Here is a 22,387-nt window from a genome sequence, read left to right as displayed (position 1 = left end):
TTTATTTTCCAACAGGTGCCAGAGGCCGCAGCTAAAAATGCTGTAAATCAAAGCTCGAGTTTTTTTCCACCTGGCTGCCTTTAGGTCTTACTACCTGATATGATGGTTTTGTGGCGAGTCATTTGAAAATGCACTCAGTGAGTCATCTTTTCCAATCACACCATTTCACCTTATTACCTCTCTTTTCTGTATTAGTTCATATTTACTTCTCTGCCTCCTCCAGGTATCTCTTGTTAGTCTTTGCAGTTCCCTCCCAAGAAAAGCCTGTAGATGCACTACATCAGAAGGACCCACACCATCAGCTGTGAGTGGTGTTTAACAAACATCTCTGCAGAGTCTTTATCGCCTCTTCCATTTTTATTGTCCCTTCTTCGCTCTCCCCCTGTGGGCTGTGCAGACAGTGCTGCTTGTTTGCATTTCCGTCACCACTGCTCTGTCGTGAGCACTGTGGCAGAAGCCATTCTCTCAGAGAGTAGCAAAACGTGCGCTCCGACCTCTCTACGGAGTCTATTTCTGTCATCTTTTTAGTCTTCCCTTGTTTCTGAGCCTCAATCACAAATGTGCTGGCAGATGCATGCCTCAAGGCAGGAGATACGGAGGGACTTAGGCCGCTTGACTAATTTGGAGTGTAATAGTTCATCGGATATGAAGTATTAATAGTAGTAACTGAGTTTATCTGATGGCTGCTGAGGCGCTTCAGCAGAGCCTCAAGTAAAACTCGCACAGACACCAACCAGCCAGCCTTTTCGTGTTAGTATGCGTGTTTCCATGATTCAATGGCAATCGATACCTCCACCGTAACAAAAAAGAGATGTCTTGTGTGTGTCTTCAATAAGAAATGTATCAAATAAATCAGAGTGTGCCCTTGTCTGTGTGTGCATGTCGGTCATGGCATGCCGTCACCGCTCTTTCACAGTGGCATCTCGTTGATGGTGGCTGATACAAGCCATTCCATAGCCACCCCTACAATAGTATATTTAGATATGCAGTTCAGTGTTCATGGGTCTATGGTCCTGTCATGGATAGAACACAGCGACTCCACTTGGTGCCCTAATCGGATACTTGATGTGGGTCTTCAGTTGTTTTTATTCAACATTACATGTTTTTCTGGATTTCACTTTGGTCGGGTGGTTAGCGCTGTCGCCTCACAGCAAGAATGACCAGGGTTCAACCCCCACCCCTCCTACCCTGTGACACTCCAAGGGTAAGTGATATAGAAGATGACTGAAACACTAGCCTTCTGTTACTGAGTTTGAGTTTTCCTCCGGGATAGCTTATTTCCCGTAGAATACAACTGAAACACACTTTAAACCGATACTGCAGCTGACATCAAAAGGCCCACAGTATCAGCTTGGTTCAAAAATAGCACCGCTGAGGCTGGTCCCAAGTGTGACGTAGGCCTCTCGCTACAGTAGCCATAATGTGTGTGTTTGGGGGCTTCTATGCAAGGACAAAGGATTTACCGCCATCTACACACAGTCAGGGAGAGCATTGAGTATTGGCTGTGACTGGGGTAAGGTTGGGGGGGGGGTTGGTGGCATGGCAGAACATCAGGCAGATTCAGGCTCCAGGGCACTCGGTTTGGCACGAGCCCGGTAAGACTGCTCTGTAGCTGGTGACCAGCCAGAGGCTCTCTGACCTCCATGTCTTACCCACAGGGCCACCACTACAGCTGGATGAAATGGACGTTTGTTCATGACATAGTAAAAAAACAAAACTCGATGACATTAATGACGGTTCAGTACCCCTAAGTGTCCCAGTGAAGCCTGCACGGAGCAAAGGTAGAATGCAGCTATGACTAGTATTATCTAACACACCAGTGCTTTTCCTATTATGTCACATTGTATTCTGTGATTTGTGGCTAATGTGTCCTCAAGCCAGGAAGAAGCAAACATAAGAAGTGTAAAGGAAAATGGAGGCAGCCCAATAGGGAAAGAGAATAAAAGACGAATAAGACAGTTTAAATGTCTCCAAGTTTCTTTCCACCTGTGACGCTGTCGTTGCTTCCTGTTTCCTTTTGCATGCCAGCAGTTCTTTTATTTGTCAGTTTCACAATATTGACTTTTTGTTGTTAGACAACAGACTGGCCTCTTTGTATGTGGGTTTCCATGCAAGTGCAATCTATGGAAACCAGAGAGGCTTGTTTTTTTACCACTGTATGTGCGATTCAAAGAAAAGGCTGCGACTGTCTGCTAGCCGCTTCTGCGAATCCAACTCCAGCTTTTCTGACCTTTATTTCCTTCCCCTCACTTTACTCCTCCCGTAGTCCCTGTCCTCATACGGTTCAGACATACAGAAAAATAAATAAATATCCACATATCCCCGTTACGCAACGTAGCAGTGAGCCCATACACAGCCCCTCTGTTTGGGAACATAAAAAGCTCAGTGTTGGAACATCAGTGAAACTCACTCAACTCCAAAACTAACAGCCAGCTTGGATAACGCTGTATGTGTTTGTCGAGACCGCCGGAACCGGCTCGTACACACAAGACCCGGCGAATTAAACTCATTGTCTAAAAATGAGACAACGTGTACTTGAAAATGGTCAGCCGTGTTCACAGGGCTGAGGTCAAAGTGCGGAGGTATGGATGAGCGCCGGGGTCATTTTAACAATTCCATTTTTCTGTTTGCACTTCCTTGTAGCTCACTTGTCAGAACATATTAGTGGTGAGTTTGGCCCCGAGGTGGCCCCAGGCGAAGTCTCCTGTCATCTAGACACAGCGTTGTGTGTGTTTTTATCTCAGAAGGGGGGGTTTGGGGGGGGGGCTAAAGGACGGCACATGCTGCTGACACAAAGAAGTCTTCGTGTGCCTCCACAAAGTCTTCCCAAGGCCTCCGGCACTTTGTGTGTGCGCACTCTGTTTACTTCAGAAGTGTTATGTCAACTCCTGCAGCTGAATCCACTGTGCATTTCGCAATGCCATTGTGTGTACGTTTGATTTGCAATGTGATGAGCACATATGATCGTTTGTAAAAGGACCTAAACTCTCATGTGAAATTAATCACAAACACAAATATTAGCTAATGTTAGAATGGCAATTAGTTTTATCTTGGCCAATAGTACAGGGGCATCAGCAAAGGTCAATATAATTAAATATGCCATGCAAGATGGTCCCTGAAATAATGAGGATCATTTTTCCAAACACATGAAAACTGCTGTGACAAAGAGGAGCGTAGACCTGATCCTCAAGTTGCTAATTACATAACATTTTCTTTGCTAACCATGTCTCCCATTTTGAGATTTTGTTAGAATTACATTTGCACACACAATTTGATGGCCAGCAATTTTGCAAAATGTTCTCCAAAAGAAAACATCTATTGTCAATATACCTATGGGAGGGCCATACATCCTCTGTATGCAAAATAAACCATTTGAAGGCAGCAATAATCAATACGGAAAGCTAAACTAAACTAGATTTGAGCTGTATAGTTCTTATATATATTTATATATATATATATATAATATAAATTTGTTATGACAATGGTAATAACCCAAAATGTGAACTCTTTAATTGTAAAATAATGTCGAGAAACGATTTAAGTCTGCAGCTGAAGTTTGAAAAGGCTGTTACCCAGACGGTACACTTTCTCAGCCCTGCCGTACTTGATGTTCTGAAAGCTGGGGTCAAATCGTGTTCTCTTTAAATCCAGATTTACCGATGTTGACTCTGTTAAAAACTGCCTGTGCAGAAACCTCGTATCCAGGCCCTAATTCACGAGGAATCCCACACAGCAGCTTGAATGTCAGCGACCACCCAAACATAAATCTGTTAAATCGATTCTGAGCTGCAGCCCGTTGCCTTTGTCTGCCAAGTCATGTCTGCCTGTATCTCGACAAATCAAGCGATAAGTGTTTGTCTTTGTAAAATAAGCTTGACCCCACAGCATAGGAGCCCGTGTGTCGGGGGGGGGGGGGGGGGGGGGAAAGAGTAGCGAGTGTTCGATTTTGGGAATCAAGCTGAGCAGCAACACAGAACAGCTGCTTGTTGGAATTACAGAGTGGCTGAAATGACTGCATTGCATAGGTCATATTACCCCCCCCCCCCCCCCCGGCTTATAATAGACTAGCTTGACTGCCGAGAGAAAAGATTAGCATGGCGTACAGTAGCTTGATGACAAATCATAGATGAAGAAGTTCAAGAAGTGTGTTGACAGAGGAACAAATCGCCTTAGTGTGTTCTTTGTAAAGGTTTGTGGGGAATAGAGAAGCTTACGATGAAGCACTTTTCTCACCGAAATCCTCATATTTACAAATTAAAGGTGTGTGCTTTTCATACGGATACTCCAGTAAAGCCAGCCGGTCATTCTGTCCTTAAAAATATAATAAGCGCTCAAAGTGTAAGGACTGTTATGGATGAAAAGCAAGCTATGCCAAAGTGTTCATTGATTCAATTCTAAGGGTTTTTCTGTTGAAACCTCCATCAGACTGACTTGTCACAGGGATTAAGTCATGCTCTTGCTCCACTAAAGCTCCATTCTAAATTTGGCCATATACTGTGGTTTTTGGAAAAATATTTGTCGTTATATTCTAGATGGGCTTTGCTGGTGAGGATTGTAAAACATAGTTATTGCTCTTGGCAGTTTCCAGGGATGGAAAAACAAATGTCATTATTATTTTTTATAGGATAATTAAATATATTTAATGAGAGATTTTATTTATAACTTGTATTTTGCATATTTGCTCTCCACAGCTTGCATATGCTCTTGGTGCTTTGTCCGTTTTCTCCTTTGCGGAAAATGGACATTAAAGATGAAAAATGTTCAGCACACCCACACTTGCCAATTTCCTGTCAAGGTTAAGAAGTAGAGTACATTATAAATATCCCCAAACCAGAGGCATTTTAATGTATTCCCACTATAAACTAAAATCCTTATGTTAAGTTATGGTTCATAAGTTACGTAGAGTATTTTTCTGCATTATAGTTAATACGGTTGCCAGCTGTCTAATTCTATTGGTTTAAATTGGGTGTTGTGTGTGTGTTTTATGAATATTTAGTTTGATGGTTAAATTACGACTTTTGACAGTCAACTGGCAAACAAAACCCGTTTCCTTTTAAGCGTAAGGTCCTGTAGTTCTGAGTTGGTTAAAGAACTCACAGTAAATGTACCGAGCGATACAATACTATATAAATCATACAGTCTCACACGAGTGTAAGGATACCATTAAGAAATATAAGATTAAGTACACATTGAACACAACGTCAGATGTAGAAGTGTGAAGAATGTTGGTAAGATTGGTCATTACAAATGACAGAATACCATTTTGAGATCCTTTTTGAACATTTAGTAATTCAATATTGATGCTGAAAATGAACGTTTTCTGCAGTTTCATAACTTCAATGACACTATGGCCTACTAAATACTACTTTGAATGCACCTCGGATGTTCTCATCACACTGGTTACTTCAAAAAGGAAAAGCAACGAGGCTTTCCCATTGGACTTTTGATTATTCCAGAGAATAAACTTAACAAATAGAATGTAATGAACACAAGTTTATGATACTTTGCATGTTTGTTGTTCAGCGAGACAAGGTTCACAATATAAACACCACCTTTCTGATTTCTGAAGGGTGAATGTCGAAAGTTCATGTTTTAAACAAGCTACACCATTGTCTAAGTGGGTGAGTATATGCGACGAGGCTATAAAGGCGTGTCTCATCTAGCCACACAAAAGCCTTTATAAAGACACATAAAGCATCCAAATGCATGAGAGGTGTATTAACTTACAAATGATGTATTGTAAAACAAAACGTTTAAAAATAGATTGTTTGTTTACTGAACAAAAAGCATTCTATTTTCAAGGTGTGTTCAGGTTTGCGAATGGCTGTTTCCATTTGGAAAAAACTTAAATTAAATGATTCCTTCCCTTAGTGGAAAACAGAAAAACCTCACCCCTAACTGGCATATATTAAATCCCACAATGTCCCAATTCTTTCCCTCAAAATTTTTTTGTTGTTATTTTTCTAATTGAGTTGATTTTTCCACTTGCCTTTGTAACGATTGCCAAAGTGTGGCCTAACTTTATATACTCTATCCAATTTGGAAAAGACAAGAAGTTGATTTTGTGGCACTGTTTACTGAAATCTGGTTAGGTATACTAAAAGGGTCTTATAAATATGCCTTATCAAAGCATAGTAAAAATGATGATTAAAAACACAGTACTCAGGTAAGAGACGGTTTGACAAGATTTTTTGTATCCTGCAAGATGGTTGAGACACGCGAGAAATGGAGACCACACCGTCTCTGTCATAATGAATATATTCTTTTAACCTGAGACTGTAATCCCGTATCTCGACTTCTGCCTGTCTACTCATGAATAGAAGAATACAATGACTTTTGAACAGATCTCACTGCTTATGCATCCGTGTTGCTGCTGCTTTCTCTCTTTGTGCACCTGGATGAACATTAATGCATGCCAAGCATCTTCCTCCTCAGCCATCTGCTGCTTCACCCCGAAAGACCTCTGTTCCTTGGTCCTTTTGCTCCATCTGCTTCCCCCACTTACCTGTCCTCCCTGCAGGGCTTCAGGCCGCGACCTTTCCTTAAGGGTGACCTGAACACAAAGTGCCATTTTAGTAGTAGCATCTCTTTTATTCCCTCGGTGTCCACAGTTTTAAACCTTTCGCGGCGGAAGAACTTTCTCTCCCGTGAACAGCTGCTGTTTACCCCTCTTAACCACAGGCTGCTGAATACCACCCTGACCACTAATGAATAAAAATTGCATCATATCATTCTGCTCGCCCCAATGTAACTTAATGACGCTCGTTGCTCTATCACACACACACTCTCACCGTAGCCCTTTTAACTGGGGCCCACCCACTGTTCTTATAGAGGGGTTTACAAGCATCGAAGCACCGCGTCTTTGTGGGCAAGCGTCTAGAAGACTTCTCTGTCATGGGCATTTTGAGCAGTAAAACTACCACTAAGAGCTGGTAAATCCACTCTTTTACACACTGTTGTCCTCTTACATATATTTAAGACCTCCAGACTTGTTTTTTTTCTACAGATAACTAATTTGCTGTTGTAAAATTTTACGCTTACACTTACGCAGCCTCTACAGACAACAGCCACAGTTATTGTTCCATGACAAATATCACAAGGTTTTTGTCTTGGAGAACAACTGTTTTCAATTTCCTTCAAGCACAATACACTAAACAACCGTTATAATGAGTATGAAGTCAGGAGTGTGGGATATGCTGTTAAATAGATGCAGTTTTTGCATCAGTTTTTAACATTTGTAGATGTATTTAACATAAATGTGATAAATGATAGTAGGGCTGAGCCATTAGAGCATTAATTGCAATTACAATTATTGCAATTTTGAAGCATACATATTCTTGAACGCTGCCAACAGTACTGTAGTTAATAGATATGTTGAATTAGTTTTGAACACGTAATAGCTGCACTTTTGTTTCCGTCTTACACAAAGCAGCACTCGCAATGAATGACAACACTCTGGGAATGATGAATGTAACCGTTAGGAGGTACCGTGTCCACCTGCAGTGTGTGCCTCTAATACTCAGCTGGGCCCCATTTGCATCTGCTCCACATTATCATTATGTAGGGCCCTGGTAAATCATAGAGGGTGGCAACAGCTCCACTGCTGCTATTGCCTTGAGACACATAACAACACAGCAAACTCACTGTATGTTTTCTAGATGGCCCGTGTTGTTATTATGGACCAAAACCCGGGGACATGGCTGTTTCGTGGCATTGTCTGATTAGATAATAATATTAAAGCCCACTGGTCTACTGTATAACATATGGACGTAGTCTCCATAACGTCCCCCCGGGATGTTTGGAGGAGCCCTTTGAAGCTCAAAGCCTGTTGCTGCAGCTGTTGCTATTTTGGCAACAAAGTGTAACTCTAGAAATGAGCAAGAAGGGGATCGTCAGGGGGGGCCTTTCTAGTCTTTTGGACCACTACATGAACAGGACGTGTCATTCATCCATTCACAAGCATCGGTACAATAGCACAGTCTTTGGAAGTCATTATTTGCTAGGCGTGTGTCTTGCCCAAGGACACGACATTGGCTGGAGGAGCTAGGTATTTAACCACCAACATTTTTGTATCCAACTGTTATCGTGTTTATTTCTTTAACATTGGTCTCAGGGATCGAATTACCTTCAGAACCAGCCTTAATGGGCCATTTGAAGAATTGCAGTCTTTTTGCACTTCGCCGTTGGCTTAATTTATCAGTATGGACATCCTCGTGTGCTCACTGCTGGTGACCTGTGACCCCGACGTATCGCGTGAAGACAATTGTGGGAACACGTTGTGTAGCGCCTGGTAAATCATAAGATGCCTGCCTGTGAGTGATGAAGCTCTTTCTACAATTTAGAAACCTATATTAAAGTTGTATTAATAAAAAAGAAAAGGAAAAGTGGAGGCGCAGCCTTAGAAGGTGGTGAGGCAGACATCACGTCATCCTGCAAAGCACTGGTGGTGTGGGCAATAAAATACAGGCACATTCCTGGTAGATTCATTTGTAATGTGAGCAATGTATTTCTTCCATTTAAATTGAGATCTTCACCATGAAAGATACAACAATGGAAAAACTGAACCTGCCTTCCTGGAAGGTATTTCATTGTATCGCAGGTAGCTGAAACAGGACAGCCACACCAGAGTGTGGTGGACATCCACGAACAGATGACAAAACTAAAATGTCAATGACACAATCTGCAGTAATGAACTTCCCTCAGGAGTCTATTGCACTTAATGCTTTCAGTGTACCACATGCCTGGACCGACTCAAGGTAAGATTAGGGTCAAGCTCGACACTCAAACCTTATTTATGAACTATTAGACCTGCGTTAAGTCTGATCCAAAAAGGTTTTATGAGCCAACGAGTTACAATTTTACGAGCGTCTACATTCCGGAGGAGCAAAAGGACACTGGCCCGCATCCAATTGTGGAAAGATGATAAAAAGAAAACCTGTATGAGAATTGCTTCGTCATGTCTGGTTTAGTAACATAACAGACATCAAGCCTGTCTCTCCAAGAGGGGGAGGAACATTTTCCTCTCCTTATCTAGTACCGATTTGTGCATAAATACTGTTTTATATTCCTATCCGTTCATTTATTAAGCATATAGATACACATGTATACCTGCAAGGTCTATCTTTGTTGTAAATACATTTTTTATTCAATTGATTAAGATTTATTCAGTAATTTACATCAAACGCTTTGGAGCTGTTTTGCAGCTGAGATAGCCCAGATTTAAATGATGGAATAATTATATCGATTAAGTAAGTAAAGGTTGTCTATCAGTCTATTATTTATCTGCGATACACAGTTCTGACAGTTACATTGTGTTGTGTTTAGTCTTTGTTTGGTGAAAATACGTTTTTGTCACGGTTTGGGTGCATGTCCTGTTTTATTTTGTAGTGTCATGCGTCTTGTGTCCCTGGGGTAACTTCACTTCCTGCCTTGTCATCCCCTGTGATTGTCTATCATGTCCCTGATTGTTTCCACCTGTTTCCAATCACCTGCACCTCCCCTGTGTATTTAAGCCCTGTGTGTCTCTTGTCCCCGGTCGTGTCATTGCATGTTTGTTTGTTTGTTTGTTTGTTTTCTTTCCCTTGATGGGGTTTGGATTTCTTGGATTTTGGATGATTAAAAAGTTACTTTTCGTCTCGAATTGAATCTGAGTCCTGCCTCTGCCTGCGCCCACCAGCCCTGACAGTATTGTGGAAAGCTAAATTATAACGTTGAACTTGATGTGTTCACATGTAATCTCGCAAAATAAAAATCTAAATAGTTTTAGTGATTAACTCAAATAAACATAAATATTGAATAAAATATTTTCATTTAAACATGAAGTAGATAAATGATTCAGTTGTTTGGACTATAAGCATATAATAGCTAATTATAACTAGTAATGACAAGATTGGTTTTTGTTGCCTTGTTTATAAGGTAACAATTACGAATATATCAAAGTAAATCAATTACATTAGAATTTTCAATGGTTTGCACTGACATCAGTGTAGTTGAAATTATATTTGACACGGTGACCAAAAATAGGCGATCGTCGGGAATTAATAAAAGACCTCTTAAAGTTATATTTTCTTTCCTTTTGAGCTGATCCGATCCATGTTGTGATCCGTCATGTGAGTTCAGGAGAGTGGTTTATAAAGGAATGCTTCCTGTTTCAACCATAAAACTGTATCCCTTCCTTCAAGAAGAGAACACAAGAAGACGTTAGAGTGTCCTCTAACGTCTTCTTGAATTCAGAGGACAAGTTAGAAGGCATATTCTTGAACACTTTATTTTAACACATACTGGACACAGAGTATAAAAACCATTGTTGTGCTTAATTTATGTACTTTTATATCAGTAACCACTTTTCTTCACCACCTTGTGAGCCATAGATTATATGGGAAATATTTCGTATTTAATATATATATTTTAAAACATTAGAATAGAAAAAAGAAGAACACACAAAGGGTACATGCTCACTTATATTAGTATGGAATAACAGAGTTTGTCATATTCAGGCAGAGATGTATGGGATTTAAATGTGTTTATTGCTTCTCCCACACATTCACTGTCATGCTTTCAATTTGAACCCATCAGCTGTTTTGCACCCTGTGCTCCATCACACACACACACACACACGCACACACACTCACACACACACACTTACCCAGTGACCACTTATGTTTATGTACAGTACACCCACCAGGTATAAAAACATTCTCCCGCCCACACACTCATACACAAACACACACACACACACTTGAAGCCCACACATTATTTAATCCATATGCACGTCACACAGTCACCGACAGAATCTAAAATTGACATCCACTTCTCCTGTGTGTGTTGCTACTGGTCAGTAGGTCATCTCCCAAATGACCTACTGTGGCTCTCTTCATATTGGACATTTTAACTAAAATATAAGTGGGTGCAGGTTTGGGAGTATAAACAATCGTAAATGATGGATTTACCAACTCCACCTGGAGTCTGCATACCTGCTGTAGGCTACCATACTCACCCTTATACCTGATGATCCCTTTGTCCTTGACAATCTAGGGCAGGGCCATTCAATTCAGATGGACTAAGAACATTTCCTCATGCTATGGTTTAGAACATCACAATACTGTCCCGTATGATCAAGTGCCATCTGTATTCAAGTACTGTATTATTGTATTAACATCTTTATGTAGTCATCAACTGACTCTCAAGGGGAAAAAAGTTAAACTGATTAATATCACAACAGTATTTATTGAACTGGAATAATAATAATAAATAATGACAATCTCTAATTTCAAGTAAAGTAATGGCTGATGGACAAGCTGCACCAATTAAAGCAAAAGTGCTTTGTTCTGCTTTTTTATATCTATTTGAAACTCTGACTATGTTGGTGAAATTAGAAAGGAACCACAGAAATGTGTAGTTGTGCAATTTGGAAACAGTATTTCAGGTGTAAATTGAAAGGTGTAAAACTAGTGAGGGCTTCAGGACACCTCTTTTAGTGGAGATAGGAAAGTTCTCTTTTTGTTATCACCATGATCAGCCATTCATCAGTGTATCCGCAGTTGACAGCGTCTTCCTGGAGCTCTTGTCAGCAGAGGCCAGCACAGACGGAATAGCCTGCTTTAAGGTTTGGATATGAGACAATGCTGCTGTTACCAACTGGTTCAGTCATACCGACCAGTATCACATACATCTGGTAACATGTGCAGATGCTTGTGTTGTAGACATAAATGATTTGTGATGGTGTGACGTGTCAGCTTGGGTCATGTTGGGTCAGGCCTGTTTGTTGTTAGTCCCTTCTGACGAACATTTCACCACTGCAACACCACTGGTTTTATGTTCATGTACACTAATTTGCACCTCACTAAAAATGAAATAGCTCTTACAGTATGTCACATAACATTTCTGGTATTTAGTAGTATTTTTCCAAAGACAGAGGTGGTGCGATATGTCACATTTTGCCCTTGTAGAGGCAGATGAACTACCCATACAAAACATACACACAGTCATTTCATGAGCAGGCTGAATATACCTAACCACAGCTCAGTATTAAATGCTCAACAGCTAAATTTGTCAGAGAATTAAGCTCTGGGTCTCTGTGTTGCAGACTTAGGGTTCAGTTTGTATGCTCGGTGCAGAGAGAGAGAGAGAGAGAGAGAGAGAGAGAGAGAGAGAGAGGCAGAGCAAACATTGGACATTCATCTGCTAAACATCTACAGCCTCAATTAGAAGCCTAATTACACAGGGAAATAGGATGCTAGGGGAGGAGAGAGAGAAGGATAGAAGTGGGGAAAGGGAGGTGGTGGCAGTGCTCAGAAATAGACCGCCGCCCTCTAGAGCTCCTGCCCCTCCCCCACCAACACCGAATATCCCTTCATCTGCACCATATGACCTGCGGAATACCAAAACACAACAGCTGCACCGGCCGCGGATGCCGGGCCTCAAGCCGGATTCAACCTCCAAAAAATCAGAATAAAAAATCCTGAATCCTGATCTTTAAGCTCTGCAACTAGATACCGCTAGGTTAAGGTGTGACAGTGTTTTGAAATCATGGTTTTGTAGTATTTATGTTGAAGATCTTAGTACCCTTTCACATCTGGTATCAATCAATGACAAGGACTCAGTCTCTTTCATCGCTGGTTGCGAGTGAGTTTAGGAAATGATCCACCCATCCTGTACCATCCTCGTCCACCCTTTCCTCATTTTTTAGACTGCTTCACTTTTGGGACATGGTAACAGCCAAATTGATCAAAGAAATGAAGCAAATAAATATGACTGTCAGGAGACACGTGTTTGTATTCTGTGTGAGACCAAAAACCAACCAGTAACTTATTCATTTTGATGCTTAACTTGTTTAGTAATTTCATTAACAATACAATTCATGTTACAAAAGATGCTTATTGTAACCCCAGCCATGATGCTTTTACCTTAACAAAGTAGTCTGGTATGAACGTTCAAAATACCGGGCTGAAAACCTAAAATGCAATGAAAATGAGGATTAAATGACACATTATTATCCTTAAAAGGGTGTGCTGCCAACCAGAATATTTTTATTTTTTTAATATTTCTATTTTTACCAATAGACTAAAACACATAAAAACGTACAAATAACCAATAATGGTCAGTAGACGCACACACACACACACGCACACACACCTATTAAAACCCCAGATTCTGTGATTATTATTATTATTGCGGGCAATGTGTTTCATGTGTTTGAATGATGACCCCCCCGCCAAGTCTTTGTGTGCTTGTGCCTCTGACGAACAAAACGACTGCTTAAAGCTTCAGCTCACACTGGGCTCTAAAGCACAAAATACAGAAAAGAAAATTATTACCGGTTGCTTTTTTTTTTTTTTGTGTATGTCCTATTTAACTCTCAAACACAGCTTGTACTTAAATTGCAGTTCCATTTGCTGGCTCTCCTACAGCAACATGATCAATGTAAATGACATAGCAAAGATGGACTTGGATGCATGACTTGTACTCGCAAATGAGTATGATCCCCACATAATCTCTCTCTCCTCTCCAGTAATTTGTATTTTTCAGTAAATGAGGGAGAAATGAGGGAGTGAAATAGAAAGCCTCAGTGAGCGTGTAAAAGAGCACGATAAATGCACCGCGTGTACCACTCAGCAAATGTAGATTTCATGCAGTGTCTCAGCAGCCATTCAAGCTATTAGATTGTACCTGAGAAAGAACTCCTTTTATAAAATTCTGCACAAGGACGGATGCTACTATTTCACACAAAGTATGACGTTTTAAAAGGGGACCTTTAACACCTCGTGATTTGCTGTTCGACGTCAGCTTGGATTGGCTTTATGTGTCAGTTTTTAATCCAGCCAGCAAATGAATGCACTGCTGTTGTCAGCTCACTCACATTTCTTATTTGAATATTAAAAATGGATTTTCCCCTCCCTGGTGTATCGTATCTCACTGCCAGCCAAACTGCTGAGCATACAGCCGCTAAGACGGCATTAAAGAAGACAAACACATCGAAATACAGGAAAAGGAGCGTTACAATGACTCACTAAGTCTGTGAGCTACATCCCTTCTGAAGAGCAATATGAAATTCAGCCCGATGTATGCGCCTTCCCGGCTCGTCCTGAACAGTTTCCTACATCATGGGCACATGCTGCTAATGCACTGATGCACTAATGCAATAGCACTAGCATTTTAGAATGCAGCTATAAGTTATTTGATTTTTTGGGGGGAACTGAGTGAAGAATAAAGTATTTTCATTGCATTTTATGGTGATACTCTACCCAACACTGCTGGCATTGAGAACTAGTATTTGAATAGCAAATGAGCAATTTGACGAGTTATTTTTATTATTTTTTACAATAGCTCAATTAAAATGTTTTCGAGAACCTAAAACAATGAGTCTTTTCCTGTCAGTGGCAAAGAGGAGTTGACACACTAGTCACATTCATATCACAACAGCTCTGTTTCTTCAAGGAAATGAGAACATGGTTATGTAATCTGTAACTATTAAACTCGCATTATAACTTACGTGAGAGAGAGAATGTGTAGAAATGTCCTTATAAAGTGTCCTCCCGGGTAAACTGCTGCCTTGGGGGTTCAAACTAATTGGAGCAAAGTTCAAGATACGGAAAGAAAGAGCAGAGAAACGGAGAGAGGGGAAGAGAGATGGAGCTGAGCAGGACAAATAGATGATATGACAGCGGTGTAAACAAAAGGGGAAGAGTGTGTATCACAGTACAAAGTGTGTTTTTGTACGGCCGCAAGTCTAGAACGGAGCATTGAACGAGTGAATGTGTGTATGTAGTTTATCTATGGAAGTATACATGTGAATAAAGGTAGCGCTTTAGTGGTTTGTATATTTCAGAAATCATTCATTCAATCTCTCTGCAACCTAGTTCATTCTTGGGGAAGTGTGAGCATCATAGTCATGCATCAGTTCTTTAACACCCCTGCTCTTCATCATGTGAACGTCTTTAAAGCCCACCATTTAAATACTTTTAGTAAGATTTACTCAAGTCACTCAATCTGGTTTTCAACCAAAGTGCGGCACCAACAGAGACTGTTTGTTTACCAGACGCTTTGACTGTTTCCAACATCCAGCCCACATGAATCAACCTTGTTAACCCTCTACGCAGGCTGCTTTGCTTCTGTATACACTAACACTACTGCAGTAAATCCAAATATACAGCCGGGCGGCTTGCGAAGGCTGAAGTCAAAACACATTTAGGGATTATATCATTAGTCAGAATAATGAGTGAATGTGAAAGGGATTTAGGTGAGGACGCAGTTTGTGTTGACTGCCCTGTTTGTTCATAAAGTAGCATTGAGTCAGGACGCTACTGCTTTTGGCCCTTCGTGTTTCTTATGTGGAAAACAGCAAATGATTCAACTGCAACCGGAATCTCATTGTCCAAAATCAATTCCTATTTTTCACATAATTCACTCTTTTTCTTTTACTGTATGTTATTTTACTGAAAATGATGAAAAATGTATTTTATAATTGATTTGGACAGTCGTCAAAACTGGCAAATAGTGCAGGGTACCGATAGATTAAATGTATCCATGTTTCAATACAGTGTGTACATGACGTTCACAATCCCTTAGAGCCAACAAGTGTATATTATCCACATTTGGCAAAGATTGCAGAATGTTTTTAACTAATTATGAGGAAATTATATGAATCCTAATAAATGGCCACAGGCTTGCAGTATTGGCCTTGAAACTCTCTCATAATTCATTATCTTTTGGGTTGTCAAAACTAATTAAACCCTCAATTCTGAGACATCTTTCTGAATAGCATCAAACATTTCTTTGGTGTAGCCCCTGAGCCCAAGGCATCTTAAAAAACTCTTACATACTCTTTTCACTCAAGTCTCTCAATCTGATTTTAATGCAAAGTGCCAGCACCAACAGATGCCGTGGTTACCCTTGTCTTTTCAATGAGACTCTTGACGTCCGATCGTGCCAGGACACATTAACCGTACGCCCTGAGAGCAGGAATGGCATTCATTTGGACTACGTGCCGAGGTGGCAAAAACTTAATTTGCCAGAAATTGAACTGCTTCACAAGTGCCATGTTGTTCCTGTACAGTAGCGTTGTTTAGTGCAATGGTCTTGCTCCGGGGCATTGCTTCATTCCAGCAAATTAGCTTTTTCCATTGCCTGTGATGTCTCTGCACGCATCTTTCTCTGAGCCTACTCTTCGTTCTGGTTCTCCAGCTCTTAGAAACGGGGTTCGCTGTTTCAAGGAGCTTGGATATCACTTTGATATTTCTTCGAAAACAGTGAAAGTGAATTCTTCTTATTTTAGTGTCTTCGGATATTTCTCAGATTTACCGTCAATTTTGTTTTACTCCTTCTGTAAATTAAATTATAACTTTATCCCCAAAAGGACTGTTTCTTAAATGTTTTTCTTGCATGCCTTGCACAGGGAAAACAAAACCCCCAAAATCTGAAAAATCGTTTAAGAATAGGAGTACATAGGACGCACATTTAATTACTGCAAAACGATATAAAGCATCTGTTTACTACATATGCAGTAAAAGTGTGATTTATCTAGTCATCGGGACACTATTTCTCAAATGCATACTATTTAATACACTTTTGCAAAATCAGAATCCTTTTTGAACATAACAATAGACAGGTCAGACTTGCACAAGAAAAACGCAGCGCATCTCTGCAGTGGAGGCGTGCATAAGATTTCCCCTCACTAACTAAGGAAACACGTGGTGAGTAATAGATCATCAGAAGCTTTTTGGGAATGAGGTAGCATGGACCCAGTGAGTGTATTTACCACCATATGTATTATCTTCTCTTCTCGCCATTTTTAATCTGACTGACTGAAGAACAGGATTAAGGGCCACATATCCAGAGTGTAGGCGTACTGTGCAATAATAATGTACAAGAACCTTTTGTTTTGCCATAATGCAGTGACACACCGACTGACTACAAGCCAGAAAGATGCGTGTGTTCTTCTAGCGGCGCTCTGTGTGAAGTGATGTCTGAAGCAGTGTGAGGAGGCGAGAAGGGGAGGAGAGACCTCTAAGTGACTGGCATGTAAGGCAAATGTGCACGCACCAAATAACCATGTGAACCTGCAGCCACTCTTCCAGTGTGCAAGGAATGACTGTTGTTGCTGTTTTAATGGTCTCTTATATTGAAATGTAGCATGTCTGGTGGGGCTGGTGAGTCACGACACAGGTTATTAGAAAGCTCCCTCTGTGAGTGCTGCACTTTGACTGTGCGGGGGAATGCTTTCAGGTGTGTGAATGTCACAATTTCCATGTGCAACGTTTCCAGAAAACCCACATTTGTCATGATACTCTGCCGTTACCCTCTGGTAGCTATACATTCTGAAAAAGCCTAGTTGAAAGGGTTTATTAATTCATTTCATAGACAGTAAAGTTTTTTTTCAACAACATTTTATATTTTGTGTTCTTCTTTCTTTCCTTGGTAATTCTGTTATAATCTTCAAATCAGTGATGAAACATCACGATTTTAGATTTTGTGGAGGTATAATTTTACCTCAGTGCTTCTGCCCGGCAGAGGTCACATACATTTTCTATCCAATCTTTGGACAAACACACTTGATTTTTTTCCAGTCGGCAGTCTTTTATTATTATAAGTTGTAAGTTCAGACTTAGCAAATACTTAATGCTGTGTCATGCTGAGCACAATTCAGAAGGTTATATTTAGCAGACATATTGGATTTGGCCAAAGCCTTAAAATGCCAACATGCTATTTTTTTTTCTGAGGGAATAGAGAGATCCCATTTTAATTTCAGCAAGTCATTCACTCTTGGGCATAACGTGGTTTCGACCAGACTTTAAGGAGAATCATGTCTGGTTCTGTAGCTTTCCAATAATATTCACAAAACAAATTGAACATTTCATTTGATTATTCATAACTGGGGAAGAGAGGGCTTTAGTCTCACCAGCATTTTGATGCAATATATCAAGTTAAATACTCTCTAGAAGTGCCTTGTTGCAAGAACAGAATTGGTTTTCTGCCGGTTTATATCCGGCAGAGTTTTAATCGGGTTTCATTGTGACATTGTGAACATTTAGATTAATAGCAGGAAGAAAAACAAAGATGTGTTGTGTATTGTATGTATTGGCATCACCTTCAATTGCCACCAACATTCATACACTGATAAATGCTGAGGAGAAACATTACTATTTAGTTTGTGTTTTTGAACAGAAAATAAAATACTTTTTTCTCTATGTTTGCAGTCATCATAATGACACACGCTTGTTTCTTTAGGAAGCCATTAAAGGCTTTCTATAGAAAATGCAGACCATATCATGTACCTCCATGCGGCTCTCGGCATGCAGACTGGCAGCCAGCAACAGACTTGAATTACATCACAGAGGGAGACTTGAGAGGCTGCTCAGGCAGACACTAATCCCTTCAATCACAATGTTGCAAATATTTCTTTTTCCTTATTTGTTAATGCTGTGCATCCCCTATAGATAATCTTTAAAAGGAAGATGGTACAGCACACTTACCCAAACAGCATAAATCCTGCAAGAACCATGTTTGTTTGTAGTCAAATTCATGAAAATAAATCACAGCTGGTTATTAACAGCTGCACACATTTCCCAGCTGATGATGATTGGATGTTGATTCAGTAATACAAACCATGAATAAAATAAGATTGGGTATTTCCTTCACAGTACAATACTAAACTCTGATAGTCTGTGTATGTTCAGCGGGGTGTGGCCGACCCGTGGAGGTGAGACCTGCTGTATGCTGAAGCCGGCTCTGCGTTGAATCAGTTTTACTTTTGAATGGATCTTCTAAAGAAGCAGGCAGACGACTTTATGAATTTGGAACAAAATGATTGTATTTAGCAGCTCAAGGCAGCTTGATTTTTTTGTGTAAATCTAATATATTAATGTTTTCAGGGCTGACTTAATTGTTAGTAAAGGAAAAAGATGCAAATAAATTATTTATTTTGACATGCATCAGATGACGTGACTCTTGTATTGTGTTTTATTATTGTGTATTATTTCGCTAGTTTACCTAATCCTCCAATCTTGACCATACTTTTCCTCAAACCAAAATAAGTCAGAATTTCTTACTGCATTTTTAGAACAATGCATGCTGGTTATCATACATTGACTGTGCGATTAAGCAGGGACTGAAATGGTCACAACTTACTAAAGTGTGCACTGGTACGTTTTTGCAAAACGCTAAGGTGAAATACAAACATTTTGGGCCGACTGCAGAGCACAAACATAGCAATTTTGACAGTTCAATGCCTTTATCTGCACAATGAAGATCACAGACTGGCCTTTCAAAAGATGGCCAATATGTAACAGGAATCTCTATGGCACCGTACACAACTCTTGTACACCACTGATAACAAAGATTCCCCTGTGGCGCAGAGGGAAAACACTTTTTTTTGCCTCTGTGGTTATGAAGAATATGGGATGAGTTGGACCATGAAATCATTTACAAGTAAATCAAATCATCCAAAACCAAAAACCATATAACGAAAAGATGACCACTGGTTGCATTTGCGTTTGAAGGCTTTGGCTGCTAGGCAACGGGAGTGGCAGAGGAAAAGCTGACGCAAAAACCGGAAATCCACCCTGTAGGCCAGACCGTCTCATTTCAGAGAACTCTCAGTTAAGCCTTCCCTGTCAAAGTGGGCTGGGTCCCTTGTGCAGCCTCTGAAATGAGACACAGGTATTGTTCCCTGTTGGTTGGATTGTTTGTTCTGCAGGACTTGTTGTGGGATGTCTGGTAGAAGAGGACATTTGTAATGTCCATCGCCTCCACACTGGGCATTTCAGTTCTTCTTCATTTTGTAGGGATAACATTCAACGTGTGTTACCATTTTCTGGCAATAACTGCTGCATCCCGTTTAAGCCACTCTTTTCTGTATTTAATACATGCAGTTTGCGTAGTATACTTCTTCTTATCCTCGATCCATGAATTTCTTGCATTATTATAGCCACGTGATTGCCACCGAGCTATTACAACTATCAAAGCTGATGGGGGAGTTTTGATTGCACAGAGATTACTTTTATCATCTCCGCGAGGTAGATCATGCATACCGTTGTGTATGTGCGTCTGTGTGTTTGTAAATGTGTAAGCACATACCTCTGTATATCGACAGCTAATCGCTCATTGTGCTGCAGCAAACTGCATAATATTTTGGGTGGCTATCAACGGCTGCATGCTTCTGGGAGGATTCTTATGGTCTGAGTGACTCACACTTTCTCAAAGTACCTTTTATTGCCTGCTTTGTACTGCCATTGACTGCCTGCTGACTCCTCACCCGCCACTCTTAATTGGCTCCCCGGCCGGTAGGAGCCGCTAGTGATAACACACAGCTCTTTGCATCGCCTATCCCCCAATCTGCTGCTCTTTGCTCACAGTGGGGAATAACCGTTTGCAGACGTGACAATGTGTTTCGCCCACGGAGCTAACATAGAGACACCGCTTCGGGAATTTCATTTGGTTCATGGCAAGATTATATGAGGGGACTCATGATGACTTTGAGCCAATTCCCTGTATACGTGACCGCTTTTTTTCTATTTTGAAGGTAGTGTGTTGTACAACGCGTTACAGTCTATTGTTGCTTAGACAGATATGGTTCGTATTGCTAAAAATACAACAGCTCCTGGTGGGAATCTGTATTCCTTTGAGGGCCCCATTATAATAAAATATTATCTTTTGAGTAATTGGCCTCGGTCTCTGCATTTGTTGCAGTGCAATGGAAAGCAACCAGAAAATTGCACGAGCACACAGGGGTGAGAGACCAGTGCCTCTCCACTGGAGATGGTCCTAAAATGAGAAAGTAGCTTGGTATCTGACTCAATTGGCAGTATTGGTTTATTTTCCAAAGCATGCGAGCTGTGTTCAAGGTATCAACAGATCAAGTCTGATGTTTCTTAAAACTGGTAAACACCTGTTTTGTTTTGTTTTGTTTCGTTTAAGGGTTTTTAGCTGTATTTTCCATTGAATACACATCAAGTGAAATCTGTATTGACTTTGATATAAAGGCCAAGTCATCTTAATGTCTTCACTTCTGAATAGCGGAATCAAATTTTTGGCCTTAGCCTCGATCCTTGGCCATGGACGCCCCCCTCCTCTCCCTCCCCTCTCTCTCTCTCTCTCTCTCTCTCTCTCTCTCTCTCTCTCTGTGTCTTGTGCTGTGAGGCCCAGTAGTCGCAGCCAGCTGTTCCACTTCAGAGACAATTAAAACAAGCTGTTCTCTGCTACCGCTGATGCTGTTATTGCAGTACCATATCTGTTTTAACCCAAAACACCCAACCAAAACAGCCCAGCGATCTCAGTTCTGCACTTTTGACTAAATTGACAAAATAACCTGGGGCAACGGGGCCTTCTCCGCTGTAGCACCTCCCCTCTGGAATGCCCTCCCCATCCCAATTCGCCAGGCTTTCAAACAAGCCCTCAGAGCCCACCTCTTCAAACTCGCTTTCAAATGCTACCGCCTACTGAATCATTCTCCAGTTTTCTCCAGTTCTATTTTTTATATTTATTTTATTTTTTAGTGTTTCTCTCTATTTCTCTTCGATTAACATTGTAAAGCATTTTTGGGTACCCAGAGCAATATAAAAAAAACACTGACAGTAAAAACACTAAAGAGTAAACCGGCTTATTTGTTAAAAGAAAAATTGAAATGCTCAGTCGGGTTTTACTCTTATAGCTCTATTCTCACCTCAAGACATGAATGCATTTTTCCAGAATGTCACTTTGTTTGGTCCATAAGGCTTTACTTAGGGTAATAATAATATTTAAATGTATATATAGCGCTTTTCCAAATGCTAAGTCCTAAAACAGAGTGGTAATTAATAGTGGCCAAATTTGCTTTCGATTCAAACCGTTCCTGTTCGATTGCCAGGTCGGTATCATACATGAGTAATGAGTGTCTATGGTGGTAGGAATCATGCAGTATTGAAGTTTCTATGTTGGGTGACCGTGTGGTGAGCGGAATAACCTGGTGAGCCGTCAGCTCTGACCACACCTGAAAGCCAGAGGGCTGTCAACCTTGTGCTTGTTAACTTTTTTTTACCCCCCTCCAACACATTTCTTTTGCTTGTAAAATTGTATCATGTGTCGTTCATTTTGGGAGATTTTGTTGTTTTCCACTATAAAAATCGGATTTTTCTTTTGCATGTCCGTCTCACTCTCATTTTCCGCTTAGTTTGGGATAATGGAAATGCTGAACCAGAGAAAAAAACGCAATACGCTGCATATGATGCCAAATATAACGCACAGATGCTACTGTAAAATGTGTTGCGTGCAATCTAGAAGGATGTCTCCAGTGTTCATTCAGGAAACATCTTAAAAAACTATTCACAAAATCCAGCTGTTCTGTCTGGAGTTCATATTTCCTTTTTGTGACGATAATGAGGCCATAATGAGCTAAATTTGGAATTCGGGTGCT

The 22,387-nt window shown here is 40.6% G+C and overlaps 1 protein-coding gene across 2 annotated transcripts in view; it reads left to right on the top strand.

Annotated features, from left to right (window-relative positions):
* Positions 1 to 22,387, top strand: part of kcnq5b (potassium voltage-gated channel, KQT-like subfamily, member 5b) — a 66,476-nt gene that overhangs the window by 5,402 nt on the left and 38,687 nt on the right. The window lies entirely within an intron of this gene.

The sequence above is a fragment of the Pungitius pungitius genome, chromosome 9 (genome assembly GCF_949316345.1).
Source record: "Pungitius pungitius chromosome 9, fPunPun2.1, whole genome shotgun sequence".
In the NCBI taxonomy this organism is placed as follows: Eukaryota; Metazoa; Chordata; class Actinopteri; order Perciformes; family Gasterosteidae; genus Pungitius; species Pungitius pungitius.
The sequence above is the reverse complement of the archived record's forward strand: the minus strand, read 5'-3'. Positions and strand labels throughout refer to the sequence as shown.